This window comes from Schistocerca piceifrons, unplaced genomic scaffold (assembly GCF_021461385.2).
Source record: "Schistocerca piceifrons isolate TAMUIC-IGC-003096 unplaced genomic scaffold, iqSchPice1.1 HiC_scaffold_936, whole genome shotgun sequence".
NCBI lineage: Eukaryota > Metazoa > Arthropoda > Insecta > Orthoptera > Acrididae > Schistocerca > Schistocerca piceifrons.
In genome coordinates, this window is record NW_025729208.1 from 5,734,178 (window position 1) to 5,739,920 (window position 5,743).

A 5,743-nucleotide genomic window follows, 5' to 3' on the forward strand; every position below is an offset into this window, starting at 1 on the left:
GCAACATGACCTCCTGCAACGACGCCACCGCCATCTATGAGACGCCAAGCCGACTAAGACAGCGATGGCGCCACAGTGCCCGCCTTTCGACGCCACCCACAAAGCCTGCAGCCTCTGTCGACCATAGCACCCATTCTCCAGTGGCTCTGCCGCACGAAGCCGTGGACCGGCAATGACTCCACCCGCACCCGTTCGTGGACCACCCCAACCGCCAAACGCGCACCTCCAGCGGATGAACGGCGGACGTTTCCCGCACTCGTAAAGTGCAATCCACCCCTATAACTTGCGTTTCATGAAGAGTTATTTCCAATATGCGACATTCCCGCTGTCCCTATACATGAGCCGCGACCTGTACCACTTACGAGCGAGAGACGCGATCGCGTTGCTCACTGTACGGCGTCCGATACCGAGCCATCAGCATGTCGGTCCCCATGCGCGTTGCACTCGCACTCGCACTCGCAAAAACGTGGGGCAAATATATTACGCGGAAGAGTTATAACAGACCGAGCCCCACTGCATGGGGGGAGTCTTTGTCACTAATGTACACAGATAGAACATTGTGGACTGGAACCAGATTACCCGTACACACGGCGCTGATTAGTAATCAATGCAGAGCCATCAAACTACAGAAAATATATACAACTGTCCGTATACATGCTGAAAGAGTCTGCCCACAATGGGAACCACACGTCAGCCAGACACTCTGATCACGCACCACTCTCTGCTTCTAACAGGCGCACATACAATATGTAAGCACCAGCATGGAACAACATCCAGTGCATCCTCTCCGCCACATTACACAATCCACACTATCACAACCAGACCAGGAGGTCCATGCGGAAAATAGAATATCCCACCCTTTCGACATCCACCATTGCGCAGATAAGGCACCAACACCCACACATGTCCTATACAACGGTGCACCCAACATCACAATAGTACCTCCTGTCACAGCGCACAAACAATGACATGAGTCAAAGACACAGGTCTGACACAAGCATAGAATTGGAGCGCCGCCTCTAATAAGCCAAAGGTGCATCCTGACGTGACAAATCTCATCATGTCACAAGCATTCACTTACTATAATCACTATCAACGAACCTGCCGCCCCGCCCCCCCCCCCCCCCCCACACCTTTCCTTACAACAACGTGTAACCTAACCTAACCCATGTTGTACCTTAACCTAACCCATGTTGTACCTTAACCTAACCCATGTTGTGCCTTAACCTAACCCATGTTGTGCCTTAACCTAACCCATGTTGTCCCCTAACCTAACCCAAGTTGTCCCCTAACCTAACCCATGTTGTCCCTTAACCTAACCCATGTTGTGCCTTAACCTAACCCATGTTGTGCCTTAACCTAACCCATGTTGTCCCCTAACCTAACCCATGTTGTCCCCTAACCTAACCCATGTTGTGCCTTAACCTAACCCATGTTGTCCCCTAACCTAACCCATGTTGTGCCTTAACCTAACCCATGTTGTCCCCTAACCTAACCCATGTTGTCCCCTAACCTAACCCATGTTGTCCCCTAACCTAACCCATGTTGTGCCTTAACCTAACCCATGTTGTGCCTTAACCTAACCCATGTTGTCCCCTAACCTAACCCAAGTTGTCCCCTAACCTAACCCATGTTGTCCCCTAACCTAACCCATGTTGTGCCTTAACCTAACCCATGTTGTGCCTTAACCTAACCCATGTTGTGCCTTAACCTAACCCATGTTGTCCCCTAACCTAACCCATGTTGTCCCCTAACCTAACCCATGTTGTGCCTTAACCTAACCCATGTTGTCCCCTAACCTAACCCATGTTGTGCCTTAACCTAACCCATGTTGTCCCCTAACCTAACCCATGTTGTCCCCTAACCTAACCCATGTTGTCCCCTAACCTAACCCATGTTGTGCCTTAACCTAACCCATGTTGTGCCTTAACCTAACCCATGTTGTCCCCTAACCTAACCCATGTTGTCCCCTAACCTAACCCATGTTGTCCCCTAACCTAACCCATGTTGTCCCCTAACCTAACCCATGTTGTCCCCTAACCTAACCCATGTTGTCCCCTAACCTAACCCATGTTGTCCCCTAACCTAACCCATGTTGTCCCCTAACCTAACCCATGTTGTCCCCTAACCTAACCCATGTTGTCCCCTAACCTAACCCATGTTGTGCCCTAACCTAACCCATGTTGTGCCCTAACCTAACCCATGTTGTGCCCTAACCTAACCCATGTTGTGCCTTAACCTAACCCATGTTGTCCCCTAACCTAACCCATGTTGTCCCCTAACCTAACCCATGTTGTCCCCTAACCTAACCCATGTTGTCCCCTAACCTAACCCATGTTGTCCCCTAACCTAACCCATGTTGTGCCTTAACCTAACCCATGTTGTCCCCTAACCTAACCCATGTTGTCCCCTAACCTAACCCATGTTGTCCCCTAACCTAACCCATGTTGTCCCCTAACCTAACCCATGTTGTCCCCTAACCTAACCCATGTTGTCCCCTAACCTAACCCATGTTGTCCCCTAACCTAACCCATGTTGTCCCCTAACCTAACCCATGTTGTGCCCTAACCTAACCCATGTTGTCCCCTAACCTAACCCATGTTGTGCCTTAACCTAACCCATGTTGTGCCTTAACCTAACCCATGTTGTCCCCTAACCTAACCCATGTTGTCCCCTAACCTAACCCATGTTGTGCCTTAACCTAACCCATGTTGTGCCGTAACCTAACCCATGTTGTGCCTTAACCTAACCCATGTTGTGCCTTAACCTAACCCATGTTGTGCCTTAACCTAACCCATGTTGTGCCTTAACCTAACCCATGTTGTGCCTTAACCTAACCCACGTTGTCCCCTAACGTAACCCACGTTGTCCCCTAACGTAACCCACGTTGTCCCCTAACGTAACCCACGTTGTCCCCTAACGTAACCCACGTTGTCCCCTAACGTAACCCACGTTGTCCCCTAACGTAACCCACGTTGTCCCCTAACGTAACCCACGTTGTCGCCTATCGTAACCCACGTTGTCGCCTAAACCTGCTCTGTAATTGTTATACGACTCGTTCAATTAGTGTAGTGTTGCCCACCCGCAACCCTCGCAATATAGTTCGCTACTCGCACTGCCCGCTCCCCTGTGTATCGCTTCATGTTAAACACCTTGCAAGTCTTGCTGACTTTCCACATGCTCCTGCTGTACACTGTAATGTGGATGGCAGCAGGGCGTACATGCCGCCCCCCCCCCCCCCCACCTCTCCCCACGTCCCCACCTTGCCCCCTGCCTTCGCAAGGTGGTTGGTGACAAGTTTGCATGTTCAATGCCCTTCGCATGCGACGTACGCAGGCTACGTTGTGGTGCGGCCTGTGTCAACTGTCCGCTGATGTCGTACGCGTGAACCACAATCTGTACTGCACATTCGTCCTTATGTACTGAATGATACATCGTGGCACATGTGTGACCGTACAACGACTGCGCCCAAAAACGGCGGACCATACAGTGCAAATATTGTGCACGCAGCTACGTGTCGTCTCCCTATGAGAGCTGGATTGCAGTGTGGTACGCCATAGAGACGTGTGGGAGGAACGGACGCCGTGGATGGCGATCAGCATGAGCTGTCTGTTGATGTATTCGGACCTAGTCGTCTCTCCTCACACACCGTGATGGCATGGTGCAGCGCGTTCCATATCTGCGACATGCTACAGAAGCCGGTTGACAGTCGTTCGAGCAATGGACATCGCATACGTACGGGGGCCACCTTCCACGTATTGTCTAGGCGTGCACATTTTGTTGCGTGTATGTGGGCAGACGTAGTGTGGCGTGACACCTGACACAGGCATGCAATAATGGTTGAAGTTGCAAATGGCGATGGACGCCTACGTTTTCTGGTGAAGTTACGCAAATGAAGAAATGGTAACCCGTTGTGGTGCGGTTGTTCTCGCTAGGGGTGAATCGGTGATGGCGACGATAGGTTGAGGTACTAACCGGTTGTTCCAGCGATACCCACCATGCCGACGAAACTGAACGGCATCTGGGTGTGAAGCGATACGCGGCGGTGGCTGGGTGGGACCGTCCCCGGCCGGTGAGGGGGCGCCTCCCGGCGTGCTGGCCGCGCGGTGCGTGGGCGCACGCGCTACAGCCGGCTGGTGGGGGCGGCCAGTGGCAGGCGCGCCGGCCGACGGACGCGGCAGGCGTCGCAGCTGCGCGCCGGCGCACCCTGCGCGCGGCGCCGTGCGGCCAAAGTAGGTCCTCGCGGGCCCGGTGCGAAGCGCGGTGGACATCTGCAGTGTGCTGGTCCGATTGAGGACTGTGTGCGTTGAGGATGCGCCGCCGCCCGGCGCTCGGCGCCGCGACGCCGTCTGCTGCTCGGTCGCCCCAGCGGTTCTCGCTGGTGGTTTGTATCGCAGCTGTGCGGATGTGTTGGCGTGTGCGCTGTGCTGGGAGAGTTCGCTTCGGCACCCAAGTGGGGCTTTTGTCCTTCTGTGGCGCTGGCGTTGGAGCTGCCGGTCACCGTAGGTGGCGCGTGTTGTCTCCCGCCGGCAATGCCACGACAGCACGCTCCCGGGCCTCTGTCGGCAGCGGCAAGCTCAGTTGGGAGCACGGGTGGTCGCACCGAAAGCGTCTACTCGCCTAACTCCGGGCGATTGCGCCTCTCTCGAACCCGACCAAGTACTTGGGACGGCGCTGCGCGCCGCCGGGACCTGAGAGGGTTTCGAGGTGTATTGTGCAGGGGAGCTCAGCCTCCTCCTGTTTGCAGAATGATTGAGCGGACGCTTGCGTGTTCGCGCGGGCCCCCGGGACACACTCCCGGGCGGCCGGCTGCTCAGCTCTAGTTGACGCAGCTCCCTGGTTGATCCTGCCAGTAGTCATATGCTTGTCTCAAAGATTAAGCCATGCATGTCTCAGTACAAGCCGCATTAAGGTGAAACCGCGAATGGCTCATTAAATCAGTTATGGTTCCTTAGATCGTACCCACGTTACTTGGATAACTGTGGTAATTCTAGAGCTAATACATGCAAACAGAGTCCCGACCAGAGATGGAAGGGACGCTTTTATTAGATCAAAACCAATCGGTCGGCTCGTCCGGTCCGTTTGCCTTGGTGACTCTGAATAACTTTGGGCTGATCGCACGGTCCTCGTACCGGCGACGCATCTTTCAAATGTCTGCCTTATCAACTGTCGATGGTAGGTTCTGCGCCTACCATGGTTGTAACGGGTAACGGGGAATCAGGGTTCGATTCCGGAGAGGGAGCCTGAGAAACGGCTACCACATCCAAGGAAGGCAGCAGGCGCGCAAATTACCCACTCCCGGCACGGGGAGGTAGTGACGAAAAATAACGATACGGGACTCATCCGAGGCCCCGTAATCGGAATGAGTACACTTTAAATCCTTTAACGAGTATCTATTGGAGGGCAAGTCTGGTGCCAGCAGCCGCGGTAATTCCAGCTCCAATAGCGTATATTAAAGTTGTTGCGGTTAAAAAGCTCGTAGTTGGATTTGTGTCCCACGCTGTTGGTTCACCGCCCGTCGGTGTTTAACTGGCATGTATCGTGGGACGTCCTGCCGGTGGGGCGAGCCGAAGGCGTGCGACCGCCCCGTGCGTGCTCGTGCGCGTCCCGAGGCGGACCCCGTTGAAATCCTACCAGGGTGCTCTTTATTGAGTGTCTCGGTGGGCCGGCACGTTTACTTTGAACAAATTAGAGTGCTTAAAGCAGGCAAGCCCGCCTGAATACTGTGTGCATGGAATAATGG